The sequence below is a fragment of the Hyla sarda genome, chromosome 1 (genome assembly GCF_029499605.1).
Source record: "Hyla sarda isolate aHylSar1 chromosome 1, aHylSar1.hap1, whole genome shotgun sequence".
Classification (NCBI taxonomy): Eukaryota; Metazoa; Chordata; class Amphibia; order Anura; family Hylidae; genus Hyla; species Hyla sarda.
Genome location: NC_079189.1, coordinates 45,663,136 through 45,689,074, shown reverse-complemented (window position 1 = coordinate 45,689,074; position 25,939 = coordinate 45,663,136). Strand labels below are relative to the sequence as shown.

At 44.6% G+C, this 25,939-nt stretch overlaps 1 long non-coding RNA gene across 1 annotated transcript; it reads left to right on the top strand.

The window, feature by feature from the left end:
• Positions 1–2,841: 2,841 nt before the first annotated feature.
• On the top strand, positions 2,842–21,008 carry LOC130300778 (uncharacterized). The gene is made up of 4 exons (XR_008851603.1): positions 2,842–3,007; positions 12,523–12,576; positions 17,736–17,922; positions 20,671–21,008. It is a non-coding gene; the product is annotated as an uncharacterized LOC130300778 (long non-coding RNA).
• The last annotated feature ends 4,931 nt before the right edge of the window (positions 21,009–25,939 follow it).

Below are 25,939 nucleotides of genomic sequence, written 5' to 3'. Positions count from 1 at the left end.
ATTATTATTATTATTATTATTATTATTATTATATTATTTTTAATTTTTTAATTTTTTTATTTATTCCACTGTGTGAACAGTGTTCCACTACATGGTCCTGTAACCTGAGAGTGTTGGTTGTGGAATATCTGCCTTGTTTTAATATGAATTTGTCACATATATTCCTTATTACATCAAACTACCCCCATAGCCTAGCAAAGGTAAGTGGGGGGTATTCATGAAAAGCGGTGTAGGTGAATGTCTTTTTACTCAATTAATTCATGTGGTGTAAACTGTGTACCTGGTGCTGATCACATTTCTTACATTAGTACTCAACTTTATATAATGTTTTTGTGAAACTTTTTGTGCGACAATTATGCGACTTTTTAATAATGCTGTCCACAGTTGGTTCGTATGCTATTTTTTTTTTTTTTGTGGTGATTTGCGCCCTTTTGGATCCTTTTGGACTTTTTTTTAAAAGTAGCAGTTTCATAAATCCATGACAACTGCAAAAAGTCAACTCAAAACATGTCTACCACAGCAAAAATACAAAAAAGCACGTAAATGAAAAGTCACACGAAAAGTCGCATATAGTGCACTGAGCCAAAATATTGCAACAAATTTTATTCATAATTCGTAATTTTATTTAATTCATAAATACCCCCCAGTGTCCCCATGACAAACCTACCTTTTTTTATTCAATTGTGTGCCTCTATTGTCAAAAACTGTTTATTTCATATCCCACAGTGTCACTTTGTCACGTCACTTTGATTGACAGAAAGGGCTCGCCTGCTGAAGACAGCCCTGTGTGTTTTTTCTGCATTTTGTCTTTGTCTGGGGGGTATTTCGACCAGCTGACATGTTGGGTATTGTCAGGGTCCGGATGGGTATACAGTCACACTCAAAATCAAAGTGGAAAACCTAAACTACATGTCAGGATCTGGATGGGAATGCAGTGAGGATACTGGTGGTGGATCCTCTGTGTCAGTGGGGTGATGACGTGAGCCGTACCAGGGGAACGGAGTCTAAGGGGTTACTGGTTTTCACCAGAGCCCGCCGCAAAGCGGGATGGACTTGCAGCGGCAGGTAACCCCCAGGTCGTTCCACCCGATAGCGACTCAACCCCAGCTGACAGCTGAGACAGGCGCAGTACAAGGGATTAGGCAAGAGCAAGGTCGGACATAGCAGAAGTTAGGGCAGGCAGCAAGGATTGTAGTCAGGGGCAACGGCAGAGGGTCTGGAACACTGGCTTGGAACATACACAAGAAACGCTTTCGCTGGCACTGAGGCAACAAGATTCGGCGAAACTAGGAAGGGAAAGTGGGTTTTTATAGAGAGGACACAGGTGAATGTGCTGATTGGGCCAGGCGCCAATCAGTGGCGCACTGGCCCTTTAAATCACAGAGAGCCGGCGTGCGCGCGCCCTATGGAGCGGGGCCGCGCGCGCCGGGACTGAGCCGATGGAGGACAGGACAGGTGAGGGGATTGGGATGCGAGCCACGAACGGGCGCGTCGCATCCCCGCCGGTGATACTAATGCAGCGCTCCCGGTCAGCGGGTCTGACCAGGGCGCTGCATGGAGGTAAACGCCGCGAGCGCTCCGGGGAGGAGCAGGGACCCGGAGCTCTCGGCGTAACAGGTATGAAATGCACTCTAGCAGCGCAGAGCTGGGGCCCTGTAAATTTCTTAGCGATGGACTTCTTCTTTAACTGATTCTTACCTCCATCTTTGTCTTCTTGCCCGTTACCACCAATCTCAATTTGTCTATAACTGTACACCTGTGTAGCTGGCCTTAACTTGTCTTCAGCTTTACTTAGCTTTGACTTTTAGGCACTACTTTCCACATTCTATGGTTAAAGGTAAGGGCCAGAGGTTTGTCAAAGGGGTTATCCAGGAAAAAACTTTTTTTTATATATCAACTGGCTCCTGAAAGTTAAACAGATTTGTAAATTAAAGAAAAATATTAGGGGTCAAGGACATTGATAATGATAATAATTTTATTAGTAACTAATAGATGTAGATTAGATGGAATAGCGGAGTCCGTGTCACACAGGGCCCTTGTGATAACACGGCATCAACTATATGTAGTAATAAATTATATAACTAAAATATATGAATAAAATATATTTACACTGTGACCACCATAAAATATGTAAAATAAATTCATAACTTCCTAATAAAATATATTCAATTACAAATTCATAAGAAATTCAAAATTCATAAAAATCTGCTCAAAAAGTCACTTATTATTCATATAGATCATATAAAGCAAGTGCCAAAAGTGCTCCAATTCATAAAATGTCACTGTAGCAAATCACTTGTCAATTGCAGGAAAAAGTCTTAAGTGTTATATCCAATAGCAACTGCCAATCAAAATGGTGTAACCAATGGCAACCGTCGGTTCACTCCTATAGATATCAGTACTCTGCAGCCAGCAATATTATAACAATGTTCGGGCAACAGCAGATACTGTACTGTATGTGCAATTATCGGCAATAGATAAATTGTAGCAGTATATGATACTTTTAAGCTCACCACCCAGGGTGGTGCTAGCGATGTTCCGGCTCTCGATGCTGTGAGAGAGTACCACTGGAGACTCGGCCGTCTCCTATATTGGTGATGCTGGTACAGGTGGGCTCTGGATAGTGGTGCCTGCAGCGCCGAGAAGGTCCTGAAACGCGTCCAGAGCCCCCTATATGCAATACTGTGACCACCATTGATCTTCATAAGATCCAGCTATACCGTTGCGCTATATTTTATAGGGCAGTCACCTGTTTAAAAGGACAATCAGCCGGAATTCAGCCCGTAAGCGCGCCCTCGCTGCCACGAGGACGCCGCCACCACCTGCAGAGGACCCTCCTTGCAAGCGCTGCAGGCACCACTATCCAGAGCCCACCTGTACCAGCATCACCAATATAGGAGACGGCCGAGTCTCCAGTGGTACTCTCTCACAGCATCGAGAGCCGGAACATCGCTAGCAGAGGACATCACAGTGCAGAGCAAGCATATGAGCTTGCGGTCCCTGGGTGGTGAGCTTAAAAGTATCATATACTGCTGCAATTTATCTATTGCCGATAATTGCACATACAGTACAGGATCTGCTGTTGCCTGAACATTGTTATAATATTGCTGGCTGCAGAGTACTGATATCTATAGGAGTGAACCGACGGTTGCCATTGGTTACACCCTTTTGATTGGCAGTTGCTATTGGATATAACACTTAAAACTTTTTCCTGCAATTGACAAGTGATTTGCTACAGTGACATTTTATGAATTGGAGCACATTTGGCACTTGCTTTATATGATCTATATGAATAATAAGTGACTTTTTGAGCAGATTTTTATGAATTTTGAATTTCTTATGAATTTGTGATTGAATATATTTTATTAGGAAGTTATGAATTTATTTTACATATTTTATGGTGGTCACAGTGTAAATATATTTTATTCATATATTTTAGTTATATAATTTATTACTACATATAGTTGATGCCGTGTTATCACAAGGGCCCTGTGTGACACGGACTCCGCTATTCCATCTAATCTACATCTATTAATTACTAATAAAATTATTATCATTATCAATGTCCTTGATAGAGATGAGCGAACTTACAGTAAATTCGATTCGTCACGAACTTCTCGGCTCGGCAGTTGATGACTTTACCTGCATAAATTAGTTCAGCTTTCAGGTGCTCCGGAGGGCTGGAAAAGGTGGATACAGTCCTAGGAGACTATTTCCTAGGAATGTATCCACCTTTTCCAGCCCACGGGAGCACCTGAAGGCTGAACTAATTTACGCAGGATAAGTCATCAACTGCCGAGCTGAGAAGTTCGTGACAAATCGAATTTACTGTAAGTTCGCTCATCTCTAGTCCTTGACCTTGAGCCCTAATATTTTTCTTTAATTTAGCTGTATATTCCCTACACTGTGGGTATAGGTGTCTGCATTGGGTAGCCCAGGTCGACTTGGCAGTCAGACTGACAAGAGCCTCTCCATATTTCTGTTAGATTTGTAAATTACTTCTATTAAAAAATCTTCATCCTTTCAGTACTTATTAGCTTCTGAAGTTGAGTTGTTCTTTTCTGTCTAAGTGCTCTCTGATGATACGTGTCTCGGGAACTTCACAGTTTAGAAGCAAATCCCCATAGCCAACCTCTTCTACTCTGTGCAGTTCCCGAGACAAGCAGAGATGTCAGCAGAGAGCAACGTTGCCAGACAGAAAAAAACAACTCAACTTCAGCAGCTGATAATTATTGAAAGGTTTAATATTTGTTAATTGAAGTAATTTACTAATTTGTTTAACTTTCTGTAGCCAGTTGATATAACGAGAAAAGTTTTTCCCTGGAATTCCCCTTTAAACTACTTTCCCCTTGGCTTCTGTTAGTACCAATTATTGAGAAACAGAGGATTTACATACCGGCCATCAATGGAAAACAAGCTTTTGGAGCTCTGAAACCCTATACGCACACTGTTGGAAGCTATAAGCTACAAAAACTTATATAGTCTTCAATAAACCCAAAATGTTACATTTCATTTGATTGTTAACATCTGAAATGGCCATTTTCTACTTTTATTACTCTTTTAACACCATATGCTTGCAAAGGCAATAATTATATTCCTATAACATTCTTTTTTTTATTTCTGGCCATTTGAACATTAAAAACTGAAGCCAAAAAAATGAAGGAACTGCATGTAATAGCTAAAACCAAGGAATGTAAAATGTCACAGAAATCTCAGCATTCCACCAATAAGTGACCAGAACATGTAAAATATTCCTACCACAACTCCACTACAAAGTCTACATTGGTTTTCTCTTCAATGACTCACAGACCACAAGGAATAAGACAACACTTATCTCCCTGTCCCAAAGAACCTCAAAAACCTATCACAGCAAGGCACCGAGATTTCACAAGTGATTATCTTCTCTTTTTCTAGTTCCAAACAAATAAGCATTAAAGAAAACTTAAGTTACGTTCCTCAGAGTGGCCCCTAACATGTTTCCAAATTCAACACATGCAGTATATTATCACCAAACCCCACTCCTTAACTATAATGTATGGATACATACTATGTATATACTATAAAAATCCAACAATGGTAATACCCAGAGCCTATTTTATAGAATATTGATGGCAAGTACAATATGTTCCCCATTCACCTTTTTTAGGCATTTTTCCTTCATTTCAAATTCCACCATTTAATTTTAAATAATACTGCCATATATTGCCCACACAAAACAACCATTTAGCACCCATAAATACTACTATACTGCTCAAAAAAATAAAGGGAACACTAAGATAACACATCCTAGATCTGAATGAATGAACTATTCATATGAAATACTTTCGTCTTTACATAGTTGAATGTGCTGACAACAAAATCACACAAAAATTTTCAATGGAAATCAAATTTATCAACCCATGGAGGTCTGGATATGGAGTCACACTCAAAATCAAAGTGGAAAACCTAAACTACATGTCAGGATCTGGATGGGAATGCAGTGAGGATACTGGTGGTGGATCCTCTGTGTCAGTGGGGTGATGACGTGGGCCGTACCAGGGGAACGGAGTCTAAGGGGTTACTGGTTTTCACCAGAGCCCACCGCAAAGCGGGATGGACTTGCAGCGGCAGGTAACCCCCAGGTCTTTCCACCCGATAGCGACTCAACCCCAGCTGACGGCTGAGACAGGCGCAGTACAAGGGATAAGGCAAGAGCAAGGTCGGACGTAGCAAAAGGTCAGGGCAGGCAGCAAGGATTGTAGTCAGGGGCAACAGCAGAGGGTCTGGAACACTGGCTTGGAACATACACAGAAACACTTTCACTGGCACTGAGGCAACAAGATCTGGCGATACCAGGAAGGGGAAGTGGGTTTTTATAATGAGGACACAGGTGAATGTACTGATTGGACCAGGAGCCCAATCAATGGCGCACTGGCCCTTTAAATCTCAGAGAGCCGGCGCGCCCTAGGGTGCGGGGCCGCGCGCACTGGGACTGAGCAGAGGGAGGACGGGACAGGTGAGTGGATTGGGATGCGAGCCGCGGGCGGGCGCGTCCCGCTACGTGGGTCGCATCCCCGCCGGTGAGACTAGTGCAGCTCTCCCGGTCAGCGGGTCTGACCAGGGCGCTGCATGGAGGTAAACGCCGCGAGCGCTCCGGGGAGGAGCAGGGACACGGAGCGCTGGGCGTAACAGTACCCCCCCCCCTTGGGTCTCCCCCTCTTTTTGGAGCCTTGGAACTTGTGAATGAGCTCCTTGTCGAGGATATTATCCTCGGGTTTCCAGGACCTCTCCTCAGGGCCACAACTCTCCCAATCTACGAGAATTTTCTTTTTTACCTCTGACCACTTTGGAAGTGAGGATTTCCTTTACCGTGATGACATCAGAGGAGTCAGAGACAGGAGCAGGAGCGGTAACCTTGGGGGAAAAGCGGTTAAGAACGAGAGGTTTGAGAAGAGAAACATGAAAGGAGTTAGGAATACGGAGAGAAGGGGGAAGAAGAAGTTTGTAGGAGACAGGATTGATTTGACTCTTGATATTAAATGGTCCAAGGTAACGTGGGCCCAGCTTGTAGCTGGGAACGCGGAAGCGGATATACTTGGCAGAGAGCCACACTTTGTCCCCAGGAGCGAAGACAGGAGAAGTTCTTATCTTCTTATCAGCATGTCTCTTCATACGAGACGAGGCCAGTAGGAGCGACTTTTGAGTCTCCTTCCAGATAACCGAGAAGTCCAGGGTAACTTCATCTACAGTGGGCAGTCCAGAAGAAGTGGGAATGGGAGGGAGGGGGCAGAGGGTGACGGCCGTACACTACAAAGAACGCGGATTTGGCAGAGGATTCCGAATTTTTGAATTTGTACGAGAATTCAGCCCAGGGTAGAAGGTCGACCCAATCGTCTTGGCGGGAGGAGACAAAATGTCGCAAATAGTCACCAAGAATCTGGTTAACTCTCTCTACTTGTCCATTGGATTGGGCGTGATAGGAGGACGAGAAATTTAATTTGATTTTTAATTGGTTGCAGAGAGCTCTCCAAAATTTCGACACAAATTGAACGCCTCTATCCGAGACGATATGCGTGGGTAGCCCATGAAGGTGAAAAATATGCAGAAAAAATTGCTTCGCCAATTGTGGCGCAGACGGAAGACCTGGAAGCGGAATGAAGTGTGCCATTTTGGAGAAACGATCAACGACCACCCAGATGACGGTGTTGCCATGGGATACAGGCAGATCCGTAATAAAATCCATGGCAATTTAGGACCATGGCTGCTCGGGAACGGGTAAAGGAAGGAGGAGTCCAGCAGGCTTCTTGCGAGGGGTTTTATCCCGGGCGCAAACTGTACAGGCCCGAATGAACTCAGTGACGTCACCTTCCAGCGTAGGCCAACAGTACCAACGAGAAATAAGCTGGATGGACTTCTTGATGCCAGCATGGCCAGCAAGGTGAGAGGAATGTCCCCATTTAAGGATCTTGAGGCACTGGCGTGGAGGGACAAAGGTCTTTCCAGGAGGAGTTTGTCCAATAGAAGCTGGAGCAAAGGAGACCAGACACTCAGGCGGTACGATATGCTGCAGAGGAACTTCAGATTCGGTGGCATCAGAGGAACGTGAAAGGGCATCAGCCCTGACGTTTTTGTCTGCAGGACGAAAGTGAATCTCGAAGTCAAAGCGGGCAAAAATCAACGACCATCTAGCCTGGCTAGGATTCAGATGCTGGGCAGACTGGAGGTACAAGAGATTCTTGTGGTCCTTTTAAATGACAATGGGGTGTTTGGAACCCTCCAATAGATGCCTCCATTCTTCGAGTCTTGATGGCTAGAAGTTCACGATCTCCAATGGAATAATTTTTTTCTGCCAGAGAGAAAGTTTTAGAAAAGAAAACACAAGTAATATTACGTCCGGTAGAGTTTTTTTTGGAGAAGTACGGCTCCGGCTCCGACTGAGGAGGCGTCCACTTCCAACAAGAAAGGTTTCGATGGATCAGGTCTGGACAACACAGGAGCAGAAGCGAAGGCAGTTTTGAGGCGATTGAAGGCCTCATCCGCTTGAGGAGGCCATGATTTAGGGTTGGCATTCTTCCTGGTCAGGGCCACAATAGGGGCCACAATGGTAGAAAAATGGGGAATAAACTGTCAGTAGTAGTTGGCAAATCCCAGAAAGCATTGGATAGCATGGAGTCCAGAAGGGCGTGGCCAATCTAAAACCGCTGACAGTTTGTCTGGGTCCATTTGAAGCCCTTGGCCAGAGACTAGGTAACCTAGAAAAGGAAAAGATTTGCATTCAAAGAGACATTTTTCCATTTTGGCGTACAGGTGATTTTCGCGGAGTCTCTGGAGCACTAGAAGAGAAAATCAAGATGTGGTCCAGGTAAACCACAACACAGGTATATAACAAGTCCAAAAATATCTAATTAACGAAGTCCTGGAAGACTGCAGGAGCGTTGCAGAGCCCAAAGGGCATAACTAGATATTCGAAATGTCTGTCTCTGGTATTGAATGCGTTTTTCCACTCATCCCCTTTCCTGATGCGAATAAGATTATATGCGCCTCTAAAGTCCAATTTAGTGAAAATATTGGCGCCACGAGGACGGTCAAAGAGTTCAGAGATCAAAGGCAAGGGATAGCGGTTTTTGATGGTGATTTTATTTAAAACGCGGTAGTCAATGCATGGCCGTAAGGAACCGTCTTTTTTAGAAACAAAGAAGAACCCCGCTCCAGCAGGGGATGAGGACTTTCAAATGAATCCCCTCTTTAGATTTTCCTGGATATAGTCGGACATGGCTTGAGTCTCTGGGGCGGACAGAGGGTAGATCCTGCCCCGGGGTGGAGTAGTACCAGGAAGGAGGTCAATAGGGCAGTCATAAGGCCTATGAGGTGGTAAAATCTCTGCTTGTTTTTTGCAGAAAACATCGGCAAAGTCTTGGTAGGCCTTGGGAAGACCTGGTATAGGTGGAGCCACAGGGGTTTGACAAGTGGGAGCAGACGTGAGGCAATGTTTGAGACAAGATGAACCCCAACTCTTGATCTCCCCGGTGGTCCAGTCAAGGGTAGGAGAATGACGTTGGAGCCATGGCAGACCGAGGAGGATTTCAGAGGTGCAGTTGGGAAGGACAAGAAATTAAATTTTTTCGTGATGCAGTCCAATGCACATAAGCAGGGGTTCTGTGCGATAACTCACAGTGCAGTCCAATTTTTCTCCGTTGACTGAAGAAATGTAGAGCGGTTTGATGAGACTGGTCACTGGGATGTTGAACCTATTAGCAAAAGAGGCCCAAATAAGATTTCCTGCAGAACCGGAGTCCAAGAAGGTCACAGCTGAGAAGGAGGAGCTAGCAGAAGGAGAAATCCGCACAGGCACAGTGAGACGTGGAGAAGCAGAATTCACACCTAGGGCTGTCTCACCCTTGTGAGGTAATGGAGTGCGTCTCTCTTGACACGGAGGGCGGATAGGACAGTCTTTTAGGAAGTGTTCAGTACTAGCACAGTACAGGCATAGATTCCCGTTACGGCGGCGAGTCCTCTCTTGTAGGGTCAGGCGGGACTGGTCCACTTGCATAGCCTCCTCGGCAGAAGGCACAGGAACAGATTGCAATGGACTAGAGAAGAGAGGAGCCGGGGAGAGAAATCGCCTGGTGCGAACAAGATTCTTTTCCTGTCGGAGCTCCTGGCGTCTTTCAGAGAAACGCATGTCGATGCAGGTGGCCAAATGGATAAGTTCAGACAGGTTAGCAGGAATTTCTCGTGCTTCAAAGGAGTTATCCAGGAATAGAAAACAGAGCTATTTACTATCAAAAACAGCACCACACCTGTCCTCAGGTTGTGTCGGGTATTGCAGCTCAGTTCCATTGAAGTGAATGGAGCCAAGTTGTAATGCCACACATAACTTGAGGACAGGAGTGGTGCTGTTTTTGGTAGAAAATAGCTTTTTTTCTATTCCTGGATTACCTTTTTAAGAACTGTTGTAAGGATTTTCATCCAGGACTCTTGTTGTAGTGGATCATGTGTAACGTATAGTGTAGAGTCACTAGTCTTGCATTGTATACTACAAAGTAATCTGCATTGTAGTACACCTCCACATGTATATTTTTTGCCAATAAATGTAAATAAAGCTATTATTTTGTTATTTTTAAAAAGGTCATTAGGACTGAACTGTCATACCACACACAAAAACTCTAGGCAAGTGTGGCATTGTTTTTAGAAAAAATCAGCCAATTTTTTTTTTTTTTGTAATACTGCAGAATCCCTTCAAATATTTAAAAAAAATTAGAAGCATGTATTACATTAAAGGGGTTAACTAACATAAGATGAATTTACTAATTACCTATCAGACAGTAATGGACATGTTTACCAAGAATTCATAGTTGTGTTGCTGGTAAATGGCCATGTCCTGTGTTCCCCATCACACTGCTGGTCTGTTTATGTGAACTGGCTATTTCCTGTTTCTGTACCCTCCCTCCAACTACAATCCCCAGGAACCTTTGTTTCTCGGTCAGAGGTGACTTATCTCCCTCCCACACATCAGATGCCCCACCCATTGCAGCACAGCTAGGCTCCCTTCCATGCGTGCTGTTCTTGAAAACTACAATTCCCTGCAGCCCTGTGGAGAATGATCTCCCTCCCACCCAGCAGTCGCTCCACCCATTGAGGCACACACATAATCACTTTCAATCCCTGACTAGTGATACATTGTTTCGGGCCGCACTGCAACCTGGGAAAGGCCCCAGACAACAATCATTTTATGTGCTTCTAAAAATAATAATTCGGGGCAAAGATCACATAAGAATTGTGAGACCAGCCATCAAACACAGGTACAGACACTATATTATGTACTACACTAACTTTACAGCCCCTGAAGCATTATCAAATAAAAAATCCCGGAATACCCCTTTAAGGGGGGAAAAAGCAGAGGTAACGCATCCCAAATCATTACAGTGCAGTTTACAGCTTATTCTGAAATGCTAAGTATATGATGAGTGCAAATTTGATTGAATAAATATTTGAACACCGCGGCATAAATTAAAACCAATCCCCTTGTCAGTAATGTTAGAACTCGCTTCAGCGTTTCCATCTGTAATTCAGCGTTTTATTGATTTCCGGCTCGCTGTGGAATAACCGGGGCTTTACGTACAAACTAATGATAATTATGCAGAGATACAGCTGTGTATCAAGATTCCAATCTAAATGCTAAAATCTAGAGAGACGCCAGGTCAGCCCAACAGCTGCACAGTACAATTCCTGGTCACATCATCCTGTAAAATATGACTGGAGATAGAAAACCGCTGTCAGGATAAACTTGTTACTTAAACAATTACTAGCGCTGCCATGACAGCTCATTTATGTACAACAAAACATTTCCTGCCAAAGTTGCTGGACGGTTCGGTGCAAGGGTGAAAAAAACAGAATAGTCTGTAGCTGAGGCTCTTCTATCTAGTGCCCTCCAACTGTACAAAGCTATAACTCTCCAAAGGTATAACTAGGGGGTGCAAAGTTGTGTGTACAATTTTTCATTCTGGTCACTAAGCCTAATAATAAGCCTACACTTCCTGTTCTGTATCGGTTACTTCTCAGCAGTCTCCCCGCTATCATCCTGATCAAGATTATAGTGAAAAGTGACATTAGAGTACAGATAAGATAGGATCAGATCATTCACAATTGGTGATGATGATCACGGCTCCCCTCTTCCACCTCCCTGTGCAATGACCTCTGGACAGGTCACAGAGCATGCCTAGAAAACTCTCCCATAGAAGTCACTTCCAGTCTATTGTTCCCCATGCCCATTGGGCTACTGTAAGGCATATCTGTAAAGTTAAAAACAGAGCAGAAGCTAAAGCAATATGGCTGTCCCAATAGTGATATACAAAAATAAATAAAAAATAATTACAAAACAAGTACACATTCTCTTTAAGCTGTAAATGTGTATGAAAGACAATCTGTCAGAGCCTAGGTGCTACAGACAGGACCTTTGAATGGCACACATGATGACTGCTGGTACACAGTCACAGGGGAGGGGGACACGGTGGCTTTCAGTCTGGACACCAGTCATGGTGTGCACTGTTTAAAATGAATTTTTACCTCCATGTGGCATCACCTGTCAGGTCCTGGGTCCATCTGTAAGGCAGATGGGACTTGACCTGCCCGTTGCCCCAGTGGACCCCCACAAATTCAATAAAATTCGTCCAGGCCCAAGACTGGGAAAGTGTTTGCGTTGTGGCCAACAAGTTGCAGCTACTGTAACCAAAAGAAACTAGAATGGATTTACGGCAGGGCCAATGAGTTGGTTGCAACACGACCCAATTTACTTTCATCAGCTTCTAAGCATTATTAGGCAGCAGCACAATCTTTGAGTGAAAACATGGCTGAAGTCATCATGTAGCGGAAGGCTTAATCCACCCATGAAATGAGGGATCTCTCTAGACACAGGGCAATTGCAAACTATACATAACCTGTGCTTATAACAAGTTCAGGACTATCAGAATTTCTGTTCTTCTGGAATTTTGCTGTAACATGTCACCATTTAATTACCAGTCTCTCTATATCTCTATCTGACAGGGTTCAGACCCCTGAGGAAACATCTGCAGTGATAGCGTACTTCAGTAGAGACTGGTAAGTGATTATGGATAATATATGAAGAGCCGCTTCCCATTCTCTTCATCGTACGGTTTAATAGCAGATGGAGCTTGTTACAGCAATTAAAATGGACGTCAATAGTTTAGAAATAAACTTAGTATATAAACACTCGCAGCGCCGCTCTGTAATTACCAACTATTTTCGGGAATATGTTAAAATGACGCCTTTAGTTCCATTATCCTCGGTCCTGTCCTAGTTTAGGAGACAAGAGACAATATCTGTTCACTTGGCTCTGTTCGCATCAGCTATTTTTATGCTCCTGCGGGTTACCAGTTTTTTTATTATGTCAAAAATATTACAGACAGTAGCGTTATCTTTACCCTCGGAAGCTTGACTGACCCCATTCTAACCCAAAAGAATCCAATAGGATTGTGGTCTGATGGAAATGTATATATTACACTAGATCTGCAATATGTAAAATAGCCCTCCTACCGAGGACTATTTATTATACTGGTGTCTTCCAAAATAGAAGAAGGACCTTTTGGTGCCACCAAGATCTGGGTACAACCAATACCCCTGCACCTCCTTTAGCCACACCTTTAGGATGGACCAATCAGAGTTGACCTTATAGCACATGCATGGGCTCTGCTCATGGTACCTACACATTTGTTCAGTGGGTATCATATAGATGCTTTTATTCTGATGGCTTTTGTTTGTCAAATAGCTGTCATAACGATATTTGTGTGAGCACTTTTTGTGCCCTTGTGGTGTACCTAGCGAGACAAAGTGCAGATAGAATGCCCCTTTGCAAGGAAGGGTTACAGTGGGCAGGCTAAGCCTTTTGATGCCACAGACTTGCCCCAGTCATAGACTTGAGGGGTTCCCACAGGTTTCTCTAATACCTAGGGGGCTGGAGCAGGTTTGTCATAAATTGGAGGGTAGCTCTGGCAGTGTAGTAGGAAAATTATTAGCAGGACACGGGATAACTTTCAAAAATGGCAGTCTCTCCTCTTTACTTGTTCCCAAATGAACAACAAGTATTTCACAGTAGATAGGCACAGTAGGCAGTTCACAGCTGATGAAAAGTGCTTGGTTCAGGAACTGAAGGAATATGTGGGCAGAACATTGGAGCACCTTGTCTTTAGGCACTGACTATCACCGACACTCTGCAATGGTCAACTGCAGGGTGGCGGCAGCTCTTTATTGCCACTTCAGCTACCCTGATTACTAGGCCTGTCCTGAAGCCAAACAGGTTTAGGAATACAGCAAGCCACGTGAACAGCTTGATTTTTTTGTAGATGATATGGCCCTCTTAGGCACTGACATTCCTTGAGAAGGAAATGTAGCATGTAGAGCTGCTTAACACCTCCTCACACTACCGCTTACTATTCTACACTACTCTCACTGACTCCTCCTACTACATATTACAGACTGGTCACTAGCTGGCAACATAATACACAGTATACAAATCATAGATATAATTTGTATACAAAGTACAAATAAAACAAAATTAATCAAAAATCAAGAGCACTTGGGGGTGGCAAGCATCAAGTGTACTGTGCCACTGTTTGTTCTGCAACTGTCAAGTGTACCGTGCCACTAAGTATAGTCTGCAACCATGCAGTGTATTCCGCCACTGGTATAAAATTATTAAAAATGTGTTAAGCTGCATCGTTCAGCGTCATTTGACTGGAAAGAGTACTGGAAAGAGGAAAAAGTGGGTACCATCAAGAAAGTGTTTGGCTTCATGTTCTCAATTAGGGGTAATCATTTTAAGGATATCAGAGGGAGCCATTTGTTGTTTGTTTCGACATAAAATGCATTGCTAGTATTGGGCACCAGGGGCACTTGTTCTGAATGGGCCCAGTTGGAATTTAACACTTTCAGTTGTATTTTCTTAGGGCATGAATATATGGACATGTAGAGAAACATTCTCCCACAGTGTGGTAAGCCCATGCTTGACTTAGAAAGCACAGAGGTAAACTGGGGCTAACACTTGGCCATTTCGTCTAGCATGGGCAGTTTTGTAACTAATATGGAGGCACTGTGCACTGGCATTGACATTGTTGCTGTCATGGGCCATCACGCATTGATCCAGGAGCTGAGTATTCTGCATCTACGCATAACACCCACAAAATACCCTCAAATTCAGCAGTTCCCCGAGGTGCTATGCTTTCAGAGTTTAGTAACACCTCTGACTCAACGTCATATTTATATATGTTTGCTCCACAAATTTTAAGAATTAGATCCAAGACCTGAAGGTGTTTCTATATTTTGACTGTACTTAAGAATGTCCCGGCAAGCCAACCCAAGCTGCTAAGTAGTGTGCATACCGCTAACATTAGTAACTAACACTTTTCAGCTCCGTTGTGCTGACTTTGCTGATTTGGACGAGCCTTGATCTAAGAATTTTTACTAAGAAAAGCCAATTACCAACCCAAAAAAGCATTATTTTCCTGTAGCATTCATAAAACCACAGCCCAATTTCACGAGCTAGATTTCACCATTTGTCCTACTGGTTTCAGCCAGGACAACACACGGAGACATGCGAAATTCAATCCTGGGTGTATTTACAATTTGGAGGGTTTGATGTCACTGACAAACCCACAACAAACTGGGGATATTACTGTAAACTACAATTAGGGATAAGGCTGATCCGCCAATTACCGAGGAGAACATAGAATTTCTTTGTGATTAGATGGAGACAATCCCAGAACCTCACAATATCACAGTTTCAACCTTCTGATAGTAAAGTAAGTAGTAAAAAAAACAATGCCAATGTGGTCAGTAATAATGATATAGCCTGGTTGGTACAACAAAAAACATTTTTGCTTACGATGCAAAAATCGCTAAATTTGCAAATATTTGTATAGTAAAAACTAATGTTTGAGATAATAGAACAATCAGCCATAAAAATAATACTACTGAGAGGTGAGGTGAATAACATTGACTGTCTGTTATCTGGGATGTATAATGGTGCAGAATATGTCCATCCTATATAGAAATAAAAAAGGTTAATGTGGGATCTGTCAAGACGTGAGATACAATAGACAGCAAGTGAACAGTTAGTTCTTATAGTTTATGTGATGGGAGCAGGAAAAATGGGTAAGGATCTGAGTGGCTATGACAAGAGCCAAACTGTGATGGCAACGACTTGGTCAGAGCCTCTCCAAATGGCATAAACTGTGCTTGTACTTACCAATTGTGATCCGAGGAAGAACAACTGGGGAACTTGCGACAGGGTCATGTGCACTTAATGCACGGGGGGGGGGGGGGGGGGGACAAAAAATACTCCATCTGGTTCAATCCCACAGGAGGCAACTGTAACACAAATTGCTGAAAAAGTTACTGCTGACTATGATAGAAAGGTGTAAGAACCCCAAGGACATTGCAATTTGCTGTATATGGGGCATCATAGCTATCAGAGCGCCCATGCTGACCCATGTACACTTCCAAATGTACCTTTAATGACATAGGCATTAAATCTTGACTGTTGAGCTATAGAAGAAGGTGGCCCAGCCTGAGGTATCCCATTTTCTTTTACATTATGTGGACAGTTGGGTTCACGTGTGTCAGGGAACACAAGGCCCCAGGATACACTTTGGTTAGAAGACAACAAGACAGGGAAAGTATGATGCTCTGGGCAATATACTGTTAACAAACCTTATTGTTAAGTAATTTAGATGTTACATTGTCATGTAACACCTACCTAAACAGGCAGTGGCCTCTTTCAGTAGTATAACGCCCTGTCCACACTGCAAAAATTGTTCTTCAATGGTTTGAGGAACATGATAAAGAGTTCAAGGTTCTGAATACCCCACATCTCAGTCTGATTTAGCATCAGAAAACCAAGAGGTGTACTCTGTGAATTTAACAGACTATGTGACCTACTTGTCTATACATTTATATCCTTTTGAATCTACCTCCTGACTACACACTATTGATGCAGCAAAATGGCTTCCTATTGCTATGCTGTTTTGCTATACAACAGAATGCTTACTCCTGGACTGCTTCTTATGGTGTCATCAGGGCCTATAATTTAAACCCAGCCTGGTATCTCACTGCCTGAGTATCAGCTTCTATACAAATATTGTATGTAGGAGAGAGTAGGGTGGTCTGGCACCAACAAGACTAAGGCTGTTTGGATATATGTAAAAGTGGAGTGCAGTGGTGACAGCCAGAGTGAAGTTGATGTCAGCGGTGCAATGTCCGGGAGAATTCAAGATACACTGTAAGTATTGAAGACAGGGTAGCACCCACCATTCAACAGAGCTTAATTGAAGCATTCCAGTAGTAACAGGCAGGTGCAGTGGTGGAGGCGGGGGACGTAACCGGGGCAGACTGTTTCACGCTCTCACAGCGCTTCTTCAAGATGGTGTGCAACTTTTGCATAAAATGTGACGTCATAAATAGGCGTCACGGTCAGGGGCGTCATCATCAAAAGTCAAAACAAAGTGAACATCTGACCAACATACGGGACACATGGTGTGAAGTCATGTGACTCAAACTAAAAACAAAGACAACATGTAGCTGGCTGATGCGATTAAGTTCAAGAACATTATGTATATATGTGTCTCTAAGGCTGACTCTAAGGATAAACTCTGTTAGCAGTAGTATAAAGGATTTATAGAAATGGTGCCAATTCAATCCGATCATTAAGTCCCAAAACTCCTGCTGCTTCAAGTTTGAGAATCCAATAGGCTTCCTTATGTAATAAAATGGTATGCCAATCGCCGCCTCTTGGGAGCGACTTAATCCTCTCTAGGCTGGCAAATTTTAGGACACTGGGGTCACCTGCATGGGTTTCCTTTATGTTGGCAATCAATTTGGGAGCACCTACTTCTGTCCTAATCGACCGAACATGTTCACGAAAACGGACATAGAGGGGCCGAATCGTCTTGCCCACGTAAAATAAACATAAACAGGGGCATAAGATGACATATACAAGGTAAGTAATACGGCAAGTAATCAAATACCTAACTTAATGACAATAGCCTCCCGGTTGTATCTTCTTGGTGGATAAGTTTTGCGGGCAAAAGGAGCATGTTCCACACAAAAAATTCCCCTTGGGTGTAGGGTTAGTTAGCCAATACAAATATTGCCTCTAGATTTTTTATACCTATACTTACCACCTGATTCTTTTTTGAATTTTTCTATTGTCTTACCCTTTGGATTCTTGTCTCTCCTGTTTGCAGCTCCTGCTCTAAACTTTGACTGTATCCCACTACCAACCAGTTACTATTTGAAGAACTGTGACCTGGTGGTCCAAACAAACTTCCTTTTCTGGGGTCTCTGGTGAAGAAAAGAAGGATCCCTTTGACACAGCATCTTACTTCAGACTCCACCACAGACTGGTTGCTACGTCAAGGTTACATTTTCAAGGTGCCTCAACCTCATTAAGTAACTTTTTGATAAATTGGAACCATGATTGTGGGCCAGATCATTTAGTCGAACATCAGTGGCTGACCTTACAAATGCTATTTTGGTCAAATAGGATACATTCCTACAAACAAATATTATAGAAAGCCTTTTTAGAAGAATTGAGACCATCTATTATTGCCCATGGTTTTGAAATAGGATGTCGTAGAGCTCATATACTATAGTTATGATGTTGAAGTGTTTACAAACTTTTGCCCATATGGCATAGGTGAAAGATGGTAGCTACGTAGAGAGACTAGAAACTTTAGAAAATGTAGTTACTTATAAGTCATCCAGAGCATATCTGTTTGTCCTCTATTTATAAAGGTTAAGAGTATGGAATTATTTGGCACACTAGTCAATAAATCCCAAGATCCTCTCTCTTATGTTTACTTAGATGGCCTGAACTAAAACAACTTACAAGGAACCTTCTTGGAACTTTATACTTTTTGTTTCAACAATTGTCATATCAGTGTAAACAGAAATTAGTGTACAATATGTTATTACTGGAGCTTCAGCTGTAAACCACAGTATGAAATGATGATCATCCCTGAAATCATTTTTTTTGTGACCGTCTGCGATGACATCATTGACACATCGAATATTTGTGCGCTGTCCAGCGATGAGCTAATGTGAATGAAGCTGAAATATTTTTAGACTTGCGGTGCTCTTCTTGACTTGTTTTGTAGAGGAGCCAATTTTTTTACCTTCAAAAATATTTAATGTTGTATAAAGAAGCATTGCCTGCTAAATGTCCATGACCCTCTATCTGCTTCAGTATCCTTGGCTGACCATTTTCTTTCTTTCAGTAGTAAAGGTCCATGTTCTCACAGTATGGGACTGGGACTCCTTGGGCCCACTGGAAGCCTTATCCCATACAAAACATAGTAACATAGTAACATTGTTCATAAGGTTGAAAAAAAATCAGAGTCCATCAAGTTCAACCTAGAACCCTAATGAGTCCCCATTGAGTTGATCCAGAGGAATGCAGAAAAAAAAAACCTCATACACGAGGTAAAAATTCCTTCTTGACTCCAAATATGGCATCAGAATAGATCCCTGGATCAATCTTCTGTCCCTATAGATCTAGAATCCATAATCTTTAATGTTATTATTCTCCAAAAATGCATCCAAACCCCTTTTAAATTATTTTACAGAGTTCACCATGACCACCTCTTCAGGCAGAGAATTCCACAGTCTCACTGCTCTTACAGTAAAGAACCCCCATCTGTACTGGTGTAGAAACCTTCTTTCCGCAAGACGTAAAGGATGCCCCCTTGTTATAGATACAGTTCTGGGTATAAATAGATTATGGGAGAGATCTCTGTAAGGTCCCCTAATATATTTATACATAGTTATTTGGTCTCCCCTAAGCCTTCTTTTTTCTAAACTAAATAGCCCTAGTTCTGATAATCTTTCTGGTACTGTAGTCCTCCCGTTCAACGTATTTCTCTTGTTGCCCGTCTTTGAACCCTCTCCAGCTCCACTATATATTTCTTTTACACTGGTGCCCAGTACTGTACACAGTATTCTATGTGTGGTCTGACTAGTGATTTGTACAGCAGTAGAATTATTTCCTTGTTGTGGGCATCTATGCCCCTATTGATGCACCCCATGGTTTTATTTGCCTTGGCAGCAGCTGCCCGACACTGGTCACTACAGCAAAATTTACTGTTAACTAAGACTCCCAAGTCCTTTTCCACGTTAGTCGTCCCAAGTGTTCTCCCATTTAATACATAATCCCAGCCCAGATTTTTCTTCCCCATGTGCATTACCTTACATTTATCAGTGTTGAACCTCATCTGCAACTTCCCAGCCCAAACCTCCAACCTATCCAGATCCATTTGTAACAGTGCACTGTCCTCTATTGTGTTTAACACTTTACAGAGTTTAGTATCATCTGCAAAGATTGCTACTTTACTATTCAACCCCTCTACAAGGTAATTAATAAATATGTTAAATAGAACAGGACCCAAGACTGACCCCTGTGGTCCCCACTAGTAACAGTCACCCAATCAGAATATGTACCATTAATAACCACCCTCTGTTTCCTATCATTGAGCCAGTTACTTACCCACTTACACACATTCTCCCCCAGCCCCATCCTTCTCATTTTATGCACCAACCTTTTATGTGGCGCCGTATCAAATGCTTTGGAAAAATCCAGATATACGACATCCAGCGATTGCCCCTTGTCCAGTCTGGAGCTCACCTCCTCATAAAAGCTGATCAGGTTAGTTTGACAGGACCGATCCCTCATAAATCCATGCTGATATGGGGTCATACATTTAATTTTTATCTAGATACTCCAAAATAGCATCTCTTAGAAAACTCTCAAACAATTTACATACAATGGAGGTTAAACTAACAGGCCTATAATTCCCGGGGTCACCTTTTGACCCCTTTAATTGGCACCACATTTTCCATGCACCAGTCCTGGGGAACAGTCACTGTTACTATAAACACCATCATTATGTTAGGGCCTCGACATCCCCTTGGAGCAATGTATCCCATCCAGGGTGCCGAAGGCGGAAGTTGTAGTTTTGCAACAGCTGGAGGCACCCTGGTTGGGAAAAACTGCTTTGGAAGAATATCTGGTTGTCTTGTAGGTCAGTCTAATCCTGTTAAACTAATCGAGTCTGAGAGAGTAGCGAAGTGTTGTTTTGTTGTATAAACACATCATTTAATCATTTAAATCACTGTTAATTCTAGGAGTCCAATGGGCGGTTCTACTCAGCGATAGACAGTGTTCCCTAAAAGAATGTGCATAGAGGTGGTTGACAGTCCCCGAAAAGGCTCGATCACTGGAACCGAAACGCAGCATGAAAATAGTTTGAAGTGATTACATTATTACTCACATTGTTAAAATACATTCTAGCCCTGAAAGATGGTAGGAGCCCTTTTTCTGGACAATGTCTGTCCGTGCATATCATCATTATCTATGGATAAGCAGAGGGGAGCACGCTCCTGCTGCAGAAGACGGATTGCCATCTATAGTCTAAACAAGCTATGGGACTTAAAATAGAAGTCAGGCAGTGGTGACAAATGAGTTGTTAGGTGTCTTGGATACTGTTACGCCGAGCGCTCCGGGTCCCCGCTCCTCCCCGGAGCGCTCGCTTCACTCTCCCCGCTGCAGCGCTCCGGTCACGTCCTCTGACCCGGGGCGCTGCGATTCCGCTGCCAGCCGGGATGCGATTCGCGATGCGGGTAGCGCCCGCTCGCGATGCGCACCCCGGCTCCCCTACCTGACTCACTCTCCGTCTGTTCTGTCCCGGCGCGCGCGGCCCCGCTCCCTAGGGCGCGCGCGCGCCGGGTCTCTGCGATTTAAAGGGCCACTGCGCCGCTGATTGGCGCAGTGGTTCCAATTAGTGTGTTCACCTGTGCACTTCCCTATATCACCTCACTTCCCCTGCACTCCCTTGCCGGATCTTGTTGCCATTGTGCCAGTGAAAGCGTTCCTTGTGTGTTCCTAGCCTGTGTTCCAGACCTTCTGCCGTTGCCCCTGACTACGATCCTTGCTGCCTGCCCCGACCTTCTGCTACGTCCGACCTTGCTTCTGCCTACTCCCTTGTACCGCGCCTATCTTCAGCAGCCAGAGAGGTGAGCCGTTGCTAGTGGATACGACCTGGTCACTACCGCCGCAGCAAGACCATCCCGCTTTGCGGCGGGCTCTGGTGAAAACCAGTAGTGGCTTAGAACCGGTCCACTAGCACGGTCCACGCCAATCCCTCTCTGGCACAGAGGATCCACTACCTGCCAGCCGGCATCGTGACAGTAGATCCGGCCATGGATCCCGCTGAAGTTCCTCTGCCAGTTGTCGCTGACCTCACCACGGTGGTCGCCCAGCAGTCACAACAGATAGCGCAACAAGGCCAACAGCTGTCTCAACTGACCGTTATGCTACAACAGTTACTACCACAGCTTCAGCAGTCATCTCCTCCGCCAGCTCCTGCACCTCCTCCGCAGCGAGTGGCCGCTCCTGGGATACGCTTATCCTTGCCGGATAAATTTGATGGGGACTCTAAGTTTTGCCGTGGCTTTCTTTCCCAATGTTCCCTGCATCTGGAGATGATGTCGGACCTGTTTCCCACTGAAAGGTCTAAGGTGGCTTTCGTAGTCAGCCTTCTGTCCGGAAAAGCCCTGTCATGGGCCACACCGCTCTGGGACCGCAATGACCCCGTCACTGCCTCTGTACACTCCTTCTTCTCGGAAATCCGAAGTGTCTTTGAGGAACCTGCCCGAGCCTCTTCTGCTGAGACTGCCCTGTTGAACCTGGTCCAGGGTAATTCTTCCGTTGGCGAGTATGCCGTACAATTCCGTACTCTTGCTTCAGAATTGTCCTGGAATAATGAGGCCCTCTGCGCGACCTTCAAAAAAGGCCTATCCAGCAACATTAAAGATGTTCTGGCCGCACGAGAAATTCCTGCTAATCTACATGAACTTATTCACCTAGCCACTCGCATTGACATGCGTTTTTCCGAAAGGCGTCAGGAACTCCGCCAAGATATGGACTCTGTTCGCACGAGACGTTTCTTCTCCTCGGCTCCTCTCTCCTCTGGTCCCCTGCAATCTGCTCCTGTGCCTCCCGCCGTGGAGGCTATGCAGGTCGACCGGTCTCGCCTGACACCTCAAGAGAGGACACGACGCCGTATGGAGAACCTCTGCCTGTACTGTGCTAGTACCGAACACTTCCTGAGGGATTGTCCTATCCGTCCTCCCCGCCTGGAAAGACGTACGCTGACTCCGCACAAAGGTGAGACAGTCCTTGATGTCTACTCTGCTTCTCCACGTCTTACTGTGCCAGTGCGGATGTCTGCCTCTGCCTTCTCCTTCTCTACAGTGGCCTTCTTGGACTCTGGATCTGCAGGAAATTTTATTTTGGCCTCTCTCGTCAACAGGTTCAACATCCCCGTGACCAGTCTCGCCAGACCCCTCTACATCAATTGTGTAAATAATGAAAGATTGGACTGTACCATACGTTTCCGCACGGAGCCCCTTCTTATGAGCATCGGATCTCATCATGAGAGGATTGAACTTTTGGTCCTCCCCAATTGCACCTCGGAAATTCTCCTTGGACTTCCCTGGCTTCAACTTCATTCCCCAACCCTGGATTGGTCCACTGGGGAGATCAAGAGTTGGGGGTCCTCTTGTTCCAAGAACTGTCTAAAACCGGTTCCCAGTAACCCTTGCCGTAACTCTGTGGTTCCTCCAGTAACCGGTCTCCCTAAGGCCTATATGGACTTCGCGGATGTTTTCTGCAAAAAACAAGCTGAGACTCTACCTCCTCACAGGCCTTATGATTGCCCTATCGACCTCCTCCCGGGCACTACTCCACCCCGGGGCAGAATTTATCCTCTCTCTGCCCCAGAGACTCTTGCCATGTCCGAATACGTCCAGGAGAATCTTAAAAAGGGCTTTATCCGTAAATCCTCCTCTCCTGCCGGAGCCGGATTTTTCTTTGTGTCCAAAAAAGATGGCTCCCTACGTCCTTGCATTGACTACCGCGGTCTTAATAAAATCACGGTTAAGAACCGCTACCCCTTACCCCTCATCTCTGAACTCTTTGATCGCCTCCAAGGTGCCCACATCTTTACTAAATTGGACTTAAGAGGCGCCTATAACCTCATCCGCATCAGAGAGGGGGACGAGTGGAAAACGGCATTTAACACCAGAGATGGACACTTTGAGTATCTGGTCATGCCCTTTGGCCTGTGCAACGCCCCTGCCGTCTTCCAAGACTTTGTCAATGAAATTTTTCGTGATCTGTTATACTCCTGTGTTGTTGTATATCTGGACGATATCCTAATTTTTTCTGCCAATCTAGAAGAACACCGCCAGCATGTCCGTATGGTTCTTCAGAGACTTCGTGACAACCAACTCTATGCCAAAATTGAGAAATGTCTGTTTGAATGCCAATCTCTTCCTTTTCTAGGATATTTGGTCTCTGGCCAGGGACTACAGATGGATCCAGACAAACTTTCTGCCGTCTTAGATTGGCCACGCCCCTCCGGACTCCGTGCTATCCAACGCTTTTTGGGGTTCGCCAATTATTACAGGCAATTTATTCCACATTTTTCTACCATTGTGGCTCCTATCGTGGCTTTAACCAAAAAAAATGCTGATCCCAAGTCCTGGCCTCCTCAAGCAGAAGACGCCTTTAAACGACTCAAGTCTGCCTTTTCTTCGGCTCCCGTCCTCTCCAGACCTGACCCTTCCAAACCCTTCCTATTGGAGGTTGATGCCTCCTCAGTGGGAGCTGGAGCTGTTCTTCTACAAAAAAATTCTTCCGGGCATGCTGTCACTTGTGGTTTTTTCTCTAGGACCTTCTCTCCAGCGGAGAGGAACTACTCCATCGGGGATCGAGAGCTTCTAGCCATTAAATTAGCACTTGAGGAATGGAGGCATCTGCTGGAGGGATCAAGTTCTCCTGTTATTATCTACACCGACCACAAGAACCTCTCCTACCTCCAGTCTGCCCAACGGCTGAATCCTCGCCAGGCCCGGTGGTCTCTGTTCTTTGCCCGATTTAATTTTGAGATTCACTTTCGTCCTGCCGATAAGAACATTAGGGCCGATGCTCTCTCTCGTTCCTCGGATGCCTCAGAAGTTGAACTCTCTCCGCAACACATCATTCCACCTGACTGCCTGATCTCCACTTCTCCTGCCTCCATCAGGCAGACTCCTCCAGGAAAGACCTTTGTTTCTCCTCGCCAACGCCTCGGAATCCTCAAATGGGGTCACTCCTCCCATCTCGCAGGTCATGCGGGTATCAAGAAATCTGTGCAACTCATCTCCCGCTTCTATTGGTGGCCGACTCTGGAGACGGATGTTGTGGACTTTGTGCGAGCCTGCACTATCTGTGCCCGGGATAAGACTCCTCGCCAGAAGCCCGCTGGTTTTCTTCATCCTCTGCCTGTCCCCGAACAGCCTTGGTCTCTGATTGGTATGGATTTTATTACTGATTTACCCCCTTCCCGTGGCAACACTGTTATTTGGGTGGTCGTTGATCGATTCTCCAAAATGGCACATTTCATCCCTCTTCCTGGTCTTCCTTCTGCGCCTCAGTTGGCTAAACAATTTTTTGTACACATTTTTCGTCTTCACGGGTTGCCTACGCAGATTGTCTCGGATAGAGGCGTCCAATTCGTGTATAAATTCTGGAGGGCTCTCTGTAAACAACTCAAGATTAAATAAAATTTTTCTTCTGCATATCATCCCCAGTCCAATGGACAAGTAGAAAGAATCAACCAGATCTTGGGTGATTATTTGCGACATTTTGTTTCCTCCCGCCAGGATGACTGGGCAGATCTCCTCCCATGGGCCGAATTCTCGTATAACTTCAGGGTCTCTGAGTCTTCCTCCAAATCCCCATTTTTCGTGGTGTACGGCCGTCACCCTCTTCCCCCCCTCCCTACTCCCTTGCCCTCTGGTCTGCCCGCTGTGGATGAAATTTCTCGTGACCTTTCCATCATATGGAGAGAGACCCAAAATTCTCTCTTACAGGCTTCATCACGCATGAAGAAGTTCGCGGATAAGAAAAGAAGAGCTCCTCCCGTTTTTTCCCCTGGAGACAAGGTATGGCTCTCCGCTAAATATGTCCGCTTCCGTGTCCCTAGCTACAAGTTGGGACCACGCTATCTTGGTCCTTTCAAAATTTTGTGTCAAATTAATCCTGTCTCTTATAAACTTCTTCTTCCTCCTTCTCTTCGTATCCCTAATGCCTTTCACGTCTCTCTTCTCAAACCACTCATCCTCAACCGTTTTTCTCCCAAATCTGTTCCTCCCACTCCTGTTTCCGGCTCCTCGGACATCTTCTCGGTCAAAGAAATCTTAGCTGCCAAAAAGGTCAGAGGGAAAAAAATTTTTTTAGTGGACTGGGAGGGTTGTGGTCCTGAAGAGAGATCCTGGGAACCTGAGGACAACATCCTAGACAAAAGTCTGCTCCTCAGGTTCTCAGGCTCTAAGAAGAGGGGGAGACCCA